Consider the following 19,260-nt stretch of genomic DNA (forward strand, 5'->3'; position numbering starts at 1 on the left):
GGGGTTATTTATTTTAAGGAAATAGTTTGTAAAACTTGAAGACTACAGACTTAACTCAAACGCTTTAAGATTACATGTAAAATAATGCATTTTAAGTCTTCAGATACACGGACTTAAAGAAAGTAATGTCACAGAGAAAGAAAGAAGATGCAAGCAGTGATTGTGGCATGTATCCTAAGAGCAGGTTGGACTATATGATATTGCTGGATATTTTACAAGTTTGTATGTGTTGCATTCCCTCAGATAAATCTAGTTTGCCTATGAATTTAGAGCCAGGTATCATTTGCATCACTATTAATTTTGACCTTTTCTTACTTGAATGTGGTTGTTGACTCAATGTCGCACCTGGTTTCTTCTTCATTCAATTACTCAAGCTTTATAAGCAAATCAAGCAATTTCAACATGGTTATGTTGTTACCATTGTTAGTTCCTATATTTACAATTTTACTAAGGCACATTCTTTCCCTAAAAATCTGTCCCAATGCAAGCTAGCATACAGGAACACTTTTATAGCAAAGCAAACAGAGGGTGACAGATTTGGTCAGTCTGACAATACTCCATACAAATGAATGCTTACTGGTATTATTAGGTCTGTACCAAGTTTGACTTTAAAACCCTAGAGATGAGCTCCTTTTGAATTGTGGGTTTGGTTTGGGGTTTTTTTGCTTACAATACATTCAAAAAACATAGCACTAGGTCTAGAGGTATAAGGTGAACTCTTCTTGAGCAAGAAAGAAGAAAAAAATGCCAACTGCTTACGGTGGATGAATGAGAAGGAACACAGCTGGACTTCCCAGTCCATGGGTGAGCTTGCATAGCAAGCAGGGCAGAGGTAACAGCAAACCTTACCACAGGTCTCTTGGCTTGTCAGCCAAGCGTATTGTACAGAGTCATTGCCATAAAATGCTACCCTGCAATTCTAGTTTATTATTCAGACATCTTTCAGATTATAATTGCATTTGATATCCAAATACACTGGCATTGCTTAAAATTGTAAAACGTATCGCAGCCCTTTCGACACCAATTCACGCTGTTCTACTTGAGACAGCTCTGTGGCTGGAATGGGACCATCCAGGCGGGAGAACACTTTTTACAACATGTATGGCATTATGATCTGGCCTTTGGGACTGGAGAGTTAATTTATATATGAAGCAACAGCTGTTATCATTGCAGAAGGCATTTGGTTTGGGATCAGCAGATTCTCATCCATCAGATCACTGATTTTTTTAATCAGGCAGCATCATATGTGTACTTTCACATCATATTTTTTCCTTCGGACAAGTAAAGTTTTTTTAGATATGTTCTTGAGTTTTTTTCCTTATTAGTTTATATCCTAAGTGAACTTTGAACCCAACTACCTTTTCCTACTTTATTAAGTTTTCCCTGTTATTATTATGTTTTCCATATCTTCCCTTAGCCCTGCCTTTCCCCTTCGCCACTGTCATCCAGATCTCCATTTTTCTTTACTATCTTATTTTTGTTCCACCCTTTATTTCACTTTTTTCCAAACAGAATATGTAACATCTATAGTATTTGAGTAAAATTAATATATACAATTAAAAGTGTTAGCAGAGTGACTACAAAACAAACCAGAAAATTATAATTGAAGATTGAAAGTTGACTAAAATTGTATCTTGAAGTGCAACACAATTTCACATTTTGAAAAAAAAAAAATCTTACATCAAGAGATTGGAAGAGACTGGAACTCCTACAAAAATATAAAAAAGCCCCAAACATTGCAGTAAAGATTGTAGAAAATGAACTTGAAAATAGCCAACTCAGAGCCAAATAAGTTGAGACAGAAGTCCCATCTCCCCTACATTTTCTGGTATGATACATACAAAGAAGAAATCTTTGAAAGTTTAGTCAAAAAGAAGATTATTATGCAAAAAAAAAAAAAAACCGTGAAAATGACTTTTCAATAAAAATAAATTCTTTCAGACACATATTGGCTAATGCAGAGGGAAAAAAAACCAGCTAAACAAAAAACCACAACACTTTCTCAACTGTTTCAAGTTGTCAACACATTGACAATTTATGATGCTAATACTGCAAGCTGTTTGACCTGGATGTTTCCTGTACTTCCATGGGGTAAAACCCAATATTAAACTACTCAACATTTTGCAATTTAGTTTAACAATCACTTCTAATGATACAGCAGATGAGGTCATATATTCTGTATAGAAAACATCAAAGATATGTATACACACTGTTTATAGCAGGCAATAAAGACTACTTTTCATGTATAATTATCCAAGAATATTTTCTTTAAAGTGTTCTATTTTATAGATACGGACTTTAGCTGTAAGGTTAGGAAAGCAATATAAGTCTATGCTAAGCTCAGTAGAGGAATCAGAGAACCCTAAGATAAGGTCTCAGCTCCTAAGTTTCTATTTCTCAGACACCATAAAGCTATTGAAATGCTGTTACTGTAAACATGTAATTCCAAAACAAAACAAAAAAAACCCTCTTCTGTAATTAAACTCATGTTGCTTCTGGTATGTATTTTGTAATATTCCCAGATGCTTTGCAAATAAAATGTCCTGCCACTTAACAGGCAGAGTGATTTCAATATCTGAGAATGGCTCATAAGATTTATTTTTTTCCAGTACAGTCTAAGGACTGCAAGATAGCATATTATTCTAGCTATTGTGAAAACCCACATGCATATGAAATAAAAAGAATTTGTAAAAAGGGGAAGCATAATTCTCAAGACTGGTTCACTGCAGAAGCAGGAACTTCTGACTTCTCAAATTAATCTCTTAAATAGATGTAAAAAGTCACTATTCAGTATTAAGCAACTTTAGAATTACTTGTTTTCTTGAATAAAAATAAAAATAAAAGAAATCATAAGAGCAAAGAATCAAGAATAATCATGACTACATGTCAATCATGCCTATTATTTTTTAGTGTGTTATACTGAACAGTTTCATAGAACAAACAATTGTGAAATAAAACAAGGGGTTACCCATATGCATGAAAATTTTCATAGTAATAGATATGTACAATATTCCCCTATGTCCAGCTTAACCACTGACTGCAATTATCATTTTGCAGTAGTAAGGAAAGTTGCAGTATATGCTTTAAGTATAGGGATATTTCATTAGCAGAAAAACAGAGAATATTTAGGGAATAAGCAGTAAAAATCAAGAGAGAACTTTGGAGATGAATGAGTTTGCCATAATTACTGCAGAACATTTCATTCGTTTTACTACTTCCAGTTTTCAGTTAGCTATTTAGGTAAATCAGTTATGCATCATGAAGTCAATTCAACTTCTAATTTACTTAGTGAATTAAGTGAACAATGATCAGCTACACTGTTTCTTTTGAGTCTCTTCAAACAATTAGAGTCTACCCAATGAACCAATAAGATACTGCTATAACAAGTTATGGTTCTTTATAGAAATCAACTGTTGATTCTAAGTTTTCATTTATACCCTTTAATTCATTAGATATAAAAAGTAATAAAATGAGTGGATTTGTGGACAGGAGGAGAACAGTGGATGTCAGTTACCTCAACTTGAGCACAACTCAGCAGTCCCTCACAATATTTTTGGAAACAAATTAGGACATTATAGTCTAGATCAGTGGAAAAGTAGATGGGTGGAAACCTGTCTGAATTATTGGGTTCACAGGGTAGTGGTGAATGGGTCATACACCAGTAACAAGTAGCCAATACTCCCCAGGGTCCATCCTGGGACTGGTCCTGTTTAGCAGATTTATTGATGACCTGGAGGAGGTTACAGAGGACATGCTGGTCAAGTTTGCAGATGACAAGTTGGTGTGAGTGAGTCAATACACTTGAAGGCATGACTGCCATCCAGAGGGACCTGGATAGGCCAGAGGAGCAGGCCAAGAGGAAACTCATGACATTTAACAAGAACAAAGCCAAGTGCTGCCACTGGGCAGGAAGCACCAGCACAAGGGCACAGGCTGGGCATGTCTGATTAAGGGTAGCTCTGCAGGAAGGGACCTACGGGCCTTGGCAGACACAAGCTGAGCATGAGCCAGCAGCGTGCCCTATCTGCACTGCCAATAGTACCCTGGGTGCTATTCATGGAGGCACAGCCAGGACATCAGTGGGGGGCACTAACCCCCTCCGCTCAGCGCTTGCACTTCATTCTAGATACTGCTTCTAGTCTTGGGCCCCCCAGTACAGGAAGGACATCAATGAGTTCAGTGGAAGGCCCCTAAGCTGGCCTAGGGCTGGAGCACTTGCCCTATGAGCAGACATTGAGGGACCAGGGCTTGTTCAGCCTGGAGGAGAGACTGCCATTGGGGGACATATCCAGCAGTCTGCCCATACCTACAAGGGGGGTATTGGAAAGACAGAGGCAGGATCTATACAGAGGTTCAGTGACGAATTGAAACTGGGATGTTCAGACTGGATATAAGGAAAAAAAAAAAATCACCCTGAGGACAGTGAGGCAGTGGAGCAGGCTGCCCAGAGAGGCTGTGAAGTCTCTGTCCTCAGAGGTGTTCAAGACCAGACTGGATAAGGCACTGATCAGCCTGGTCTGACCGCACAGCTGACCCTGCTTTAAGCAGGAGGTTGGATTAGAGACCTCCTGAGGTCCCTTCCAAACTGAATGATCTTATATGACCCTATCCTATGATTCTCTAACTCTGTTGCCATATTCATTTTATAGAAGTGCTTCCATTTTCCCATACCAAGCACTGCCAAAAAAATCCCAAAACCAAAACATCACAGTAACACCAGTAAAACCCAAATCACCTTCCAGAGGCATCAGACCCTACAGTCTCATTTGTGCTATGTTGGTGTTTCAGTACCATCCTCTTGAGATGTAAATGTTTTCCTAAAATCAGTTCTCCTGAATTTTTAGAACAGAGGAGTATATCACCAGCAACTTCATCCAGGTATATATTCTGTTTCTCCAAAGGTCAGCAAACTATTGTAGATATCACCTGGTATTATTCTTACCCAGATACCTATTTCCAGCTCCTGACTCGTATTCAGATTCTTGCAAAGTACTGAGGATGTCACAGTTTTGTGCTGCACCCACTCATCCATAAAATAAAGAAACCTTGGCTTCTCCCCCCCCCTTTTTTTTTTTTCAGTTAGTAAAAAGTTTACAAAGCTTAACTATTATAGTTGCTAAGCATGAAATAATTCTGGGTTTATAATGCCAGAACTGACTCCCACAACATTTAGAACAACTAACCTCCTGTGGGAATCTTGCTGCCTTTCACTCCTTGGGAAACAGGGATAGTTTGAAGGGAAAGGAGACTTGAGGAAGCCTAAGGTTAATTTAAACAGTGGTAGGTGTATGAAATGTCTGAGGAATTTGTAATGTTAAATTTCTGGCAGGAATGGATTAATAGAGGAGCAAGTGGTGAAAGGAGTATGATTAATAGTTTCACATGACTAATTCATTACATTGCATATGATGCTGTTACATATTGCCTTGCAGGTTCTCTTGGAATATAGGCACATTTTTTATTCTGAAGAGAATGCTGTGCCATGCACTTTTCTGCTGCAATTGCTGTGCATATCAGCTGTGACAAATACTGCCTTGTACTTGGGAACTTTTACTTTGCCTCAGCCTCTTACAGTGATGATGCTGGAGATACTGTTACTTCCCAGGAACAGCTTATTCTACTGAATCTTCTGAACAAGAGTACTTCCACATACTATATGCTAACATCTTTCACTCAAGAGCCAACACACATGTGTGATAGAGGAGCAGACACCAACAAAATACCAGGTCAGCAGCTTCCATTTTATTCCAAATTCAACCACACAAAGCCTCCCAGGATCTGTTTCCCTGCAGCCACAGTAAGGAGGAGGGGACAGGGGGCACAGCATATGTGTACATCTCACTTACTGGGCAATTTGATATACTTAACCATTTGCAACTGTGAGGCAGAATTTTATATATTTTCTTCTTTGAAGATTTAGAAGCCAAATAGGAGTCTCTTTCAACCAAAAGACTTCCTTCTCTGGTTGACTCTGCAACTTTATATATACTTTGAAGTTTTTGCATGAACTTAAACCCAAAAGGCCTAAATTCTGCAGAATTTATGAGAGAAGCATCCACCATTATTACAGTTTCTACTCATTAAGTAGAAATAATGAAAAATAAATTAACATTTTTGTAGCCAAGTTCTTTCACTTTTGGAAAAGCTGTGCATTTATGTTTTACACATACATCATTCTTTATTTTCATTCACAAATTGGAAGACATTCAATGGTCATGAATCTGGAGACAAATAGGTCAAATCAATTGATAAAATATTAAACTGAATAATAATTGGAAGTTATTTAACATTACTTCTAGATGCTCTAGAAATCACAATCCTATGACTGAATAAGGTTTCAAGGATTTAAGAGAAAAATCAGTATGTTGCTCAGGGGGAAAAAAAGCACTCTAATAAAATCCCAGAAAAGTTATAAATCAGTGGGGGGGGGGGGGGGGGGGGGGCGGGAAATCAGTAAAGGAAGCAAAGGACAGTGTAGAAATAAATGATTATCAAAGTTAATAGATAGGATGGGGGGGCATATTGTCTCATGTTTATTTAAGGAGTTAGAAATAAAAGTAATCAGCATAGTTTAAGTGCCTTTCTAGATAGAAATGATAGATGCATTTCAAGCAAATGATAGATGCGTATTTGGTTTTTTTGCAAGTTGGAAAGAGATGATGCTGTCATATCACAGGATGGATATGCAACTGCAACTCAGATGTTGGGAAATTGCTCCCAGATTGCTTTCATCCAAACAGCTTGCTTCCAGAGGGAGGCTGGAGCAGAAATGCTGACGTTCAACAGCACTTGGCACAGTAACCAAGTTCCAAACCCAATGGAAGAGAGCTAAAATTTTGCTTACATATTAAAAGGTAAATGAGGAAATCTGTGTAGTAACAGCTTGTCAGTCTGATATTGATCCTGGGTGAAATATTTAACGGCTGACACAAGACTATTAAAAAAGAATTAACAAAAGTGCTAAAGAATTAAAGGATTAAAATATAATTAATGCCAGTCAAGAGGAGAAAACCACAACATTACTTTTGATAAAGATATACCTGGCTAGTTCAACAGGACCTATTTCCTGTTATTTATTTAGTGCCTTGCTTACCAACTTATTGTTGCATAATATTTCGATTAAAAGGACTCATGCAAAAAAATTAAAGTGACACATAGTAAGCAGATTAAAAAGCTGATAAATATTTCCTTGAGCTTCCTGTAGTGAGGAATAATAATCAAAGAGGGTGTGTTTCTAGCAGGATTTCAGAAAACAGTTCTAAACCCACCATTACTTAACATTTTATCAAAGACCTGAAAGGAAATGCAAATTAATTCCTGATAACATTTATGAATGACACAAAAACTAGGGAAATTAATCTAATGAAGAGGACAGATCAGTAATCGAAAGTGATCTGGGCTGCTTGGTAAATTGGGCATAAGCTAGCAAAATGAATGCCATGATAGTTGAGAGTAAGGTTGTATAAATTACGGAGATCAGGACTCTCTACAGCAGTCTTTCTGAAAAGGTTTTTGGGAACTGATGAGTAATCAGTACAGTTAGTGTTCTGTGTAGCATTCAAGAAGTGTTGTATTGCATGGCACTTGAAGGGCATTTCTTTGATATTTACCATTAATCCAAAAAAGAAATTGGCCTTGCTGCTTTGAGTTAGCCTATGTGAATTAGCTTTTAATTCCAATGCATTGGCTGCCTTCTATCCTATGGCCTGATGCTGTACAGAACAGTTGAATGGCCATGACTACAAGATTGCTGATTCTGCCTTGATGCAAGATTTACATTGGTGTAAAAATCCCTTGTTCTCAAATACCAAGAATAACAAAGTCACAGTGGCTGTTCATTGTCATTCTGGATGAACTATCCAATTAAATCACTTTGAAATATAAAGTATAAAAAAACCTGAGCAAATAGAAAGGACTTTAAATACAAATCCAAAACATCTTACCAATACTCATGTTAGGAGTTCTTAGGCACGAAGATTAGGTTGCAGTTCTAGATTGAACTCCACAGATGGAGTCCCATTATCTGAGCTCCATCTTTGCATTATAGTTGGCAGTGTGGAAAAGTAAAGTCACACAGTTTGGTAGTGACAATTTCTCATACTGACAGTCTCAAATACCCATTTTACACACATGCAGTGTAAAGGACAGTTAGAAACAAGTCTGACTAGAGCTGGAATGCATAGAAATATTGCTATTGGGATAGTCCCTTTCCCTGAGAACAGGACAAAAAAGTAATCTTTTAGGAAATTTGCTTAGAATTCAGCTGATTAGATTTGAAAGATACAGACATATGCTTATATCAGATAAAACTTTCCAAATAACTCACAATACACTATTCAAATGCAGTTCAGGAGCTACAATTTACATTTTACAATTCATGGTAAATGTTTACTATTACTCTATATCTTTGCAGACCTATTTGTGTAAAACCAACAGTTGTGTAGCTGCAATTACTGATTAGATTCCCCATACAAAATACTTTGCACAGCAGCTTATTTCTAACAGTCAGTATCAAACTATTTGCCAATTTCTGTAATCCATTTTCATAGCAATGTTTGTATAACTCTTCAGTTTTGTTGATGACAGACCATTAGTTGTTATTAATATACAATCAGTTAGTTTACTTTGAAGTACAGAGTCTAAATTACAGACAAATAGGCTTCTCAAGGCCCACAGAGAAATGATGATTTTTGACCTATCATGCTTGCTACTATCTTGGAAACCAGACTACTTCGGTATATTAAAATCAGATTAATGTAGTGCAGGGAAAGTTTCACACATTTGTTCTGTATGCCATCTGTACACCTATAATTTGTTTCTCATTCTAGAAAATATTCATCTTTTGCATGGGCTACAGCACAGATACAAGAAGCCAGAATACTAACCAGCAGTAGACATCTGTTCTGACCAAATTAAAAAGTGCAGCTCAACACAAGACCCTTTCCCATCATCAGATTTCACCACAAAGAACATGACTGTAACAAATCTGATGAAATGTTTGTATAGTTCAACCTTTTCCCTCTTACCATGTCCAACAGGGGATAGCTAGGAAACAATGACAACAGCACACACATTTAATAATTCCCTAGAATACTCTGTAGTTTCTAGTAATTTGTGGCTCAGACTTCAAGGAACAAAAGGATATCCATGTATTCTCTTTCTTTATTTTCCTAATCATTTTTTGAACCCCTGAGGCAGGAAGTTTCTCTTTATAAAATCATATTCACTCTGGTATATTTTATTCATCTGTGTTTACTAATTTTACTTTTTGGAAAAGTTTCCATTAATTAGCCCTGCACAGGTAGCATAATCACTAGTCTGTAGTCACCCAGATCACCTCCGAAACCTTTAAAAAAAAAAAAAAACCACCACTGGTGCCACATCAGCCACTTCCTGGCCTCTAATACCACTGTGGCTTTAAGTTGGAGGTAGCTGAATTATGAATTCTGGTAAGCAATTTCATTTGTGTTATTTTAGAACTCTGTGGTGAGTATCAAGTGGTCATCGCAATTTCTTCTTGTTCATTTTCTCTACTTACTTCATAACCTTTTCTACCAAACAATTTAACAGATTCCCTGACAGACTAAAACCAAAATTTCTATGTGGGAAGTCCCCACGCTCCTCAATGATGAACAGCAATGCAAAAACCCCCACATAATTCCTTTGCTGTGGTCTCACCCTCCAAGTCCTCTTTTTATGCCTTCATCATCAATTAGCTTTACACACTTTGTCAGCTCTTCTCAATCTCAGGTCTTTGGAAAAAGATTTATGACTGCACTTTATGCTTTAAAAAAATATTCCTTAAACAATTTGGGTTTTGCCTCAATATATTTTGCACATAGCTTCCTAGAATTTCTGATCCTTTCTGTTTTTCCCTTTGCTTTGATTTGTATCAAAGCACAACAAACTTAAATACAAATTAGTCATCCAGACCTAGTACTTCAAGTAACAATCTCAAACCCCTTAGTATTTCCTGTTGCATGTTAACACTTTGTTAATACTATTCCCAAAGATTTCATTTAGACTTTCCTTGAAAAATCTAAGCATTTGAAATTAAATATAATTCTGTTTATTTTCCTTTAAAATGTATGGTGTTCCGTGAATTAAGTAAAAAATTGTGGGCATTGTTATAAGAACATACTTAAGATAAATGAATAGATAATTAACTGTGATTGAAACTGGCAAACAAGATATGACTGCTTTGATGTGGGATGCTGTGGTTTCAAACATATTGTGTTTTTAAACAAGCTTGGTTAGATATTTTCATGGATGAATGATCTTTCTTGGCTTACAGGACAAATAATCTAGATATCAAAGCCTCATAACAATCTCATGATATATGCAGATTACCTGAGCAGTCTGTGTTGTGCAATACACAAAGATTTTTCGGAGTTTTCCAATTAGCTCAAATTCCAGAATACAGCTTCATCTATATAATATTTTTATGGAGCTAAATCTCAGATGGAAATATGCCAGGCACAGAGCAATGCCATGCAGCTATACTGCTTCCCATATCTCAGTTTTTCTGCATTGCACGATATAATGCCACAAAGATATATTGTCTTAGTTGCAGTTAGCTGAAGTATCTCTACAGTCAATGCAGAGTGAAGCTCTGCAACATAGACACTCCTGCACACATTGCCAGTGCCTTCTTTATTTGTACTGGGTGGTAACAGCATCACAGACCGATTGTATGTTCGCATACCGTGCCCCCAATATAAAACAATAAGGTCCCAATTGAAAATGCATTCAGTTCATTCTGAAGATAGACACTAGCTCTTGCCACAGGTATCGTGGCAAGAGCTGACAGATCAGACTGCTAAAAGTCCCCTTTATTTGTCTTCTGCTCTCAGAGTCGTGGTTGCATTTGCCAGTGCTGTTATGCATTAGGGTGCTTTCTGCAACAATTAGCTATACAGTCAGCCCCAGTCTGAGTTTGGTAAAGAGGAAGCTATGCAGCTGCTTAACAGGACCACATCACGTAACATAAGAGCTGTATATCACATCAGGCAATACCAGCAGGAAGGTTATTGCCTCTTATCTACCTTCTTCCCAATTAAGCCAGACCTATTGGATAACAAACACCAATACCAAGAAAAGCAAAACCAAAAAAACATAGAAGGGAAGCATCTTCAGGGTAACACAGCTTCCTGGAAGCCAAGCATTGGTGAGAGGGCTGAGATTAGGGGAAGGTATAGAACACTGAACATATATCGTATGTTCCAGGACTGCACTGTATACATTATTCTACACAGAAAATACTTGAGATTGTACAGTATGGATTTGTCTTTGATTTGAAAACTTACCTAAAATGCCTTAAGGTAAGAATCTGTATTTGTCAGAGGATGAGTTAAAACAGAGCTGTTAGTATAACATCAACATATTCAGAATTAAGTTTTTGATAATTTTGCTTTTTAAGTTTAGTGGCCAAAAATGAAAAAAAACACATTTCAAGTTTGTTTCTTATCTCCTTTTTAAATAAGAAGATTGTGTTTGTGAGCAGAGTATTTTAATCCACATAAAAGAACCATAATAAACTTTTTTCAGTAAAAGCAGGGGGAATTTAAAAAAAAAAAGAATTTTAAACTGTCATAGACAATCCACAACAGAGCCATCAGCGCCTTTGGACATACAACTCTTTGTAAAGACACTCCAGCTCTGAAAGAGGAAGGGTTGTATACTCTTTTCTGCTCACCTCAAGTATTTGACCTGGGGCTTACCAGCCAGCAGGCATATCCATGATTCTGGGTCACTTAGTAGTTGAGGGGGATGGTAGAGTAGGAACTTTAAGGCTTTTCTATTTTATATATTTATTTCATTATTTCATGACCCAGCAATAGAATTCTTTCAGCTTATTGATTAGGACATTCTCCAGGGCATGGAGAATCAAGTGATGTCTCATTGGTTCAAAGGAAGGGTAGGGAACTTCCCTGAAGAGAGAAGTAAATTCAATTTCATGCCTTAGAAATTAAAAAAGGCATTTTGAATCAGTATTTTTCCTATTCTTTCCATCCATTTGACTATACTGTAGGAAGAGAACTACTGACAGCATCCCTTCCCTTCACTTAGTAATGTTTAATTTTTTACAAAAATACAGACAGAAAACTGAAACACACCATGAAAAGAACTAAATGAGCCTTTTAAGGAAGTTGTGTTCCTTTTGTATATGTGCAGAAGTGTTTACTCCATCCCAGAATAATTCTGAGTTTACACTTTTGGCAAGAAGTCTATCATTATATTTTGCATCTGGAACCAGAGAAAAATAAATGCACAGTAGAAAGCAGTAGAGAATCCTGTCCTGCATATTCAACTATTAATCTCAGAAACAGGTAACAAGAACAAACAAAAAATAGGAATCTCAATACAAACCACAAAAGAGGATCAATGATAAATCAATAGCAGTGTTACAGTGGTGAATCATCCGTAATTATCATCTAACTAGTGTTCTAGACAATTTTGTTCTCCTGAAAAGTACTGCATACATTCTTGATGTGTGAGGATGTGACTAAGCGTCATTTTTCCCCCCTTTGTTTCAAGTTACCCAACAACTTTAGTGTTCAGCAAAAACTATTTTTTGTAGTAGGTGGTCTGACTGCAGTCCAGGAATCCTGATGTTTAGCTTCAGGCATGTTACCAGCACTTAATGAGAACTATATGTAGAGTTTCAAGAAAAAGTTAGAGAGATTGATTCTTCACAAGACAACTTTATCAAATCATTAGGTTCTGTGGTTCTAACCAGGACCTCACTAATTAGCTTGTAGCCTCAAATGAGTCTATCACTTCAGACTGTCTTTTATCACCATTAACATGCTATTTGAAAAATCTGTACAGTTAAGGTGTTTGAGTTTAGACTTCCCTGGTATTTAATTGGTAAAATGTCAAGCTAGTTCTTTATAGTTTAAGTGATTTCAATGATGCATATGCTAATTACATAATTGTATATACCCGAGATAAATGTTCTAAATGAATGGTATATACCCAATAATATTTGTAGCGATATGAGTAGAACTGCCACATTGTTATATGTATGTTAATTCTTATTACAAAGTTATGCGATTACAACAGGTCACACCTGAAAAAACATTGTGGGAACACAAATATGTAAGAGAAAAAGCATTAATGTTTAGAGGAAGAATGCTTGGGTAGGGGTTCCTGTTAGAAGGGCATGCAATAAAGTGCACAAAAAAGATTGGACCTGTTACAGTTGTTTCTGAAGGACCCTTCACAAAAAGTGTAGAAAGCAATAGAAAAATACAGGCTCATCACTTGGTATACTAGGCAAACAGCATAGATGAGAAAGTCATGGGAAGAGGCTCTTCCTCCTTGTTTAGAAAAATAAAGCAGTAACTCCTCAGTGGTTAATCAGCTTCCTCCCATCCCAAAGCTGAGGCTGGCCATAGGGATCTGGGTCCATCCCAGCAGCTCTGATGTCAAGCACTAGCAACAGTATCATCTGGAGAGGGACTGTTTGCAGTGGTTCAAGAAATGATGGTTATAGGAGGTAGTCCTTTGCAGAGAGCTACATAACAATCATTAGGCTTTGTGGGAACTAGAGAACTCTCTTCACAAGATGCATGAAAACAATGCATGTTTTATCAGCTGTCACTGAACAAATCATAAGTATAGGCAGCGATCAGAGCTCACCAGAATTTGCTAACAGATTATACCAAAATGAATAGGTAAACTTTTCTTTGGCAGTATTTCCAAGTAGTTAACAACAGTCCGCAGCTCTGACACCCAATTTCAGAGACACTGAGAGGAAGGTCCCATTTACCATTTGAATTATTTATCATTCAAGAAACTACATTCCTACTGTATTTTTAGTTGACACCTATAAAGAATCTATATTCCCACAGAGCTTCTGCACTGATCACCACAGTATGTGTGTAACTTTTACATTTAAATTGGCCTTCACTCTTTGTAGTTTGAGTACTTCAGAGGCAGAAAATCCTAGTGATCTCATATGAAATTCTCAGTGGTTGTTTTGGGAAAGTACAAACACAGCTCAAGGTTGTCTTTGCGTTTTCCTGAAAGAACTTACCAACACCTTGAGTCTTCACCAAGGCATTTCTAAAGCCACATTATTCTTTAGCCAGCTAGGTACAACGGTATGTCTATTGTCTGCCCGATTCTAAACCAGGGCAGGATCTTCTACCTGGGTTATGGCAGAGAAAAGCAGCTAAACTTCTCAAGTCATTCAAAACACTGTATTGTTCTGGGCAACATATGATCTAGTTCCCCTGGCTTGTAAACTGGAGGAGAAAGCTGTTTATAACCAATAAAGAGATATTTTTAAAGAAGCCAACATGCTCATTTTCTGAAAAAGATGGGATCCTGCCTATTTGTTGACATTAAATCTTCAGCAAAGCACACACAGTGAGACAGGCAATCTATATTCCAATACCTGTAGGAAAGTCACCAGATACCAATGAAATAAATGCTTTTATTTCTATCAGTGTCTTCTCTTGCCTTACAAGTCAGTCTAGATTTAAAGTTTTCACCACAGATAATCCTCAGATATTATTCTTTCTACTTATTTCCTCATTTTATCAAACAGCCAACTATATTAATTAGGTACAATTAAATGCTTTAATTGCTTCCACAACACATACCTCACCCATCATGTAACTATCTCTGGTCATATGCACTGTAATACCCTTGTGAACAATTTCTTCCTTTGTATGCTTCTTGCCATGGCATTCCTCATCCAATTCCAAGCAAAATACACAATCACAGTAGCAGCTCTCCAGGGGCAGTCAGGACATGGTGTTCTACACTTATCATTAATACAGTATTCATTTGTTGAAGAATTATGGGAGGGGAGGGGAGTATTATATCAATACGTGTATAGAGAGAGTAATGCATTCATCATTTTAGTACTTTAAAGGGGAGATGATTGACAACTGCTCCTACATGCAGATATTTCACTTCTGCTTCTGTCATGGTATGCTGTGACTTAGATACACTGCTGTATTTAAGACAAATATGTCTACTGAAAATAGTTCAACAGGGAACAATTTAAAGATGGTAGATGAACAAAATATTAGGGTTCTGGAGAGAAGCTTCTCTAGGGAAAGTTGTTCCATAACTGCTTATTGCAGGATTAATTCCCACCTCTGTACTAACTGGTTATTGCTGATAACTGGATATGAGGCTTGAAGGTTTTCTGGCATGAGTTTAACTAGCTGTTTGCTGTTGCCTTTAACAGAAGCCCAAACTTTGTTTAGTACTGTTTTGAGCTATAACAAAGCTTCCACAGTCTCTACAAATTCTAGCTTTTTGAAGTCTTCCACTACTAATTGTCCTATTATTTCTACTGACGTATAGGTACCCATACTACCTGAGTGAAGAGTAGATTCTCTGGCTATAGTATTCATCAGTTACTTGATATAGTTTTACTTTCATACTAGACCTCACTTTCACTACTTCTGGCACTCAGGATATATGCTAGATAAGAATTACTATATCAGCTCTTCACTGTTCCCTTAACTCCTTTTAAAATCATTGAGAGGAAATTTTAATTAAAAAAGCCTGCCTGGATGGAATACTGAAAAGCAGACTGTAGTATAACTAGGTAAAGACAGAAATAAAGCTTGAAAACTTGAGCCCAAAGGCTGAGAGGGTAGTAACGACTGAGACTAAGACCATCTCTAGTGTTTGCCAATGATCTTGCAGTTGAAGTAGCACCCACAGCCACCATCTGGGGCTGGGAGGTTTGGCACATATGACATAGTAATGGAGTCTAACTGTGCTGTATCTTGATGTGTTTAAGAGACCTGTCGGTGTTCTCGGAAGGGCAGGGCAAATAATGAAGGTCATGACAACTCCTGATCTGTGTGCCTCAAGAGACACAATGTATTTAGAAAAAAAAACCCTGTGGACTTGCATAGCAGTAAGGCTGTAATAAGCTAATGCAAGTAATTACTGCTCACTGTAAAAGACAAATATATATTTATCCACAGCAAGTCTCACTTGTCTGATCAGCACATTGCTTAGTTTCACTATGAAATATGCCCCCTTCCCCCCCAATAGCATGAAATTGCTATAATGATGCATAATGATGACAGTTTAAGAAGCTTGTAAAATACTATTACAGAGAGTTGCTAAGGGACAATTTAAGGAGGTGTATTATTAATCAATTCAGTTTCAATGACTCGGACACTTAATCACCACTGATCCTAAATACTTTGAAGTCCAGATAAATTAGAAGAGCTGAGAATCCAATGTGTTTTATAAGTATCAAAGGATACTATCATGACCTGAAACTTTTGAGGTGGCAATACAAAAGTGGGAGAATTAAGACCTTGGCCCTGAATGCTGGCAAGTATGGCAAGAAGAAAGCATTAGGAAATCCTTAACACTCCCTTTTGAATGACTTCACAATTCTAGTTCAAGATTAATACCAATTTATAATGAGCATACTAGCAGTTAGATTAAAAGTCTAGTTGCACTTCCTCATTAAATACAATTTTAAATACTTTCCAAACCCAATGCATACAAGATATTCACTGTAATCTTGAAACTGAGTAGTTATGCAGTTGATTAATGACTCTGCATCAGTACAGAGCAACACACTTCCCTTGGGTTTCTATACTTGACAGTCAGCATCCTTATCATGAGTATAGTTCTAGTGTCTGCTTGCTCTTCAGATTTATTTTTTTACCTGTGCTTATGAAGTATGATAGAACACAGACTTTTAAAAAGCAGTATGTAAAGTTGTTGTTCCTCCTGCAAAGTGAATTGCTCAAATTATTTATAGCTCTCTTCAAAGCCAATATCTCCATGTTACTGGATCCCTAAAGAATTTGAAAGTGTACGATGAGAGACCAGCCACTTGCAATTTTAGTTTCACAAATGGAAGATGCTTCAAAATTTTTAACACCACTATCAACTTTACTAGACAGTTTCATGCTGCATTGAAACTTTGAGATGGAAAATTTGCTTTTGATTTTGGAATTCAGTTCGCACAAACTAATGACTGCTCTGCTTTAACAAGTAGATCGTTATCAGCATCTTTAACTTTTCTTCACATGAGTTCTGATTTTAGAAAAATATTTTATTAGAGATGCTCAGTTATTTCATATGTATTTTTGCGTATGCTTTTAGTCCGTCATCATTTCCTAGTTAAATGTATTTCTTCTCATTGATAATTACTCACCATGTCTTGGTAAAGCTTAACACTGTCAAATTCTACATAACATTGGTTGAAGTAAATATGCATGCAAAACCAGTAGAACTATTTAAATAATTCAATTCTGTTAGTTTCTTTGTATCTCTTCACAAAGCTGCTGGAAAACACTGTAAAATCACCACGCTTGGTTTTTTGTTGTGTCTCCCCCCCAAAAAAACCCCAACCCTGTAAGCATCCAGAAATAAGAAACAAAACAACGTCTCAGACATACCATGAAGGATGAATAGAATTTTTATCAATCTAATTAGCACAGATGATAAAGCTAAAAGCTTTGCAGTTTAAGGCAACTTCAGGAGCAAATGCTAAGTCAAAGTGGAATTCAACTTCAGACTTATTAAAGAACCCATCCAGTTACTTGTGCCACTTATTATCCTAAAGTTACTGATACAGTCTTCACATCAGTTTTGTATTGGCACCAGTTATTGTACTTTCCTCCTGTCTCTTCTTGTTCTGCAAGTACATATGAGACTGTTTTGTACATATGGTATCTATATAACAGATTTTCATGCATCTTTGATGAGTTATTCTGCTGTCTCACCACCAACATGCCATTTCTGGGAGACCCCTGATGTCTTGTTTTCGAAAGTAATGTCTCAGCAACCACATCCAAGTGGCAAGCAAAGAACACGTACAAAATCTTTCGTTAAATCTTATTTCTCTACTTCACAAGCCAAGAGTTTATACAGCCTGTGGACTGTTTCACTGAGAGGTTTTTTGTGTTTTTTTAAATGTTGACATACCATGTGTTATCACCAAGACATACCTAGTAGACTTATTTCCAATACATATCCCAAAGAAGAAAAGTAATCAGCAGTAGTAATTATCTGTGTTACCAAAAAAATACTAATCTTAGGACATGACCCTGTTTTGTAGAATCCTACAGAAACAGTATGTGAAAACCAACACTTCTCTGAAGAGCTTCCAGATGCATTTTAAGGCAAGAGCCAGTGGATAGATGATGTTACAAACCCTCACTTCCCACAGTCTATAACCTTTCATCAGTAGGGCAAACACTTTGGCTAGTGTCCTGGTTTTGGCTGGGATAGAGTTAGTTTTCTTCCTAGTAGCTGGTATAGTGCTGTGTTTTGGATTTAGTAGGAAAAGAATGTTGATAACACACTGATGTTTTCAGTTGTTGCTAAGTAGTGTTTATACTAAGTCAAGGATTTTTCAGCTTCTCATGGCCAGCCAGCAAGAAGGCTGGAGGGGCACAAGAAGTTGGGAGGGGACACCGCCAGGACAGCTGACCCAAACTGGCCAAAGGAATATTCCATACCATATGGCATCATGCCCAGTATATAAACTGGGGGGAGTTGGCTGGGAGGGGCAGATCACTGCTCAGGAACTAACTAGGCATCAGTCAGCAAGTGGTGAGCAATTGCATTATGCATCACTTGTTTTGTATATTCTAATTCTTTTAGTAGTATTATTGTCATATTATTATTATAATTATTTTTCCTTCCTTTCTGTCCTATTAAACTGTCTTTATCTCAACCCTCAAAACCAGGGGTTTGGGTTTTTTTTCTGATTCTGTCCCCCATCCCACTGGTGGGGGGAGTGAGTAAGCAGCTGCATAGTGCTTAGATGCCAGCTGGGGTTAAACCATGACAGCTAGAAACATAAGAAATAGTAATATAGACCACTTTTGTCACCAGATACAGTTAAAACACATTATGCTATCTTACCTGACCACCAGGAAGCTCTAGGAAGGCCATAGCAGCACAGAACAGATCCAGTCTCAGTTAGGGTTATCCTACAGCATCCCACACAGGCCTCTCATTTGTTAACAAACTTCACTGCCTTATCAGGCCACATAGCCCAACAAATGCAATTCTTTTATTTCTACTAAGAGGCTGCAAACTTTGTACCAACTTAATAGCACAAGATCTTCACAGCTTACCTGGACCTGTGCTGGCCTCAGCAGGTTTTATCTTGTTTCAGTTGTTAGACAATAATTAGCTAAGTGATTATTGCCTAATCCCTGTCACTTGAGCTCAGGGAACACCGTATATAGTAAAAAGGTTCCACCACCATATGAAGTCACTGCATAGCAAACAGCTGCCTTTTGT

General features: G+C 37.2%; 1 long non-coding RNA gene across 1 annotated transcript in view; it reads right to left on the reverse strand.

The window, feature by feature from the left end:
• Positions 1-19,006, reverse strand: part of LOC127013213 (uncharacterized) — a 67,068-nt gene extending 48,062 nt beyond the window's left edge. Inside the window, exon 1 of the long non-coding RNA XR_007766056.1 lies at positions 18,877-19,006. This is a non-coding gene — a long non-coding RNA (uncharacterized LOC127013213). The remainder of the gene's footprint in view (positions 1-18,876) is intronic.
• Positions 19,007-19,260: the final 254 nt, after the last annotated feature.

This window comes from Gymnogyps californianus, chromosome 2 (assembly GCF_018139145.2).
Source record: "Gymnogyps californianus isolate 813 chromosome 2, ASM1813914v2, whole genome shotgun sequence".
Classification (NCBI taxonomy): domain Eukaryota; kingdom Metazoa; phylum Chordata; class Aves; order Accipitriformes; family Cathartidae; genus Gymnogyps; species Gymnogyps californianus.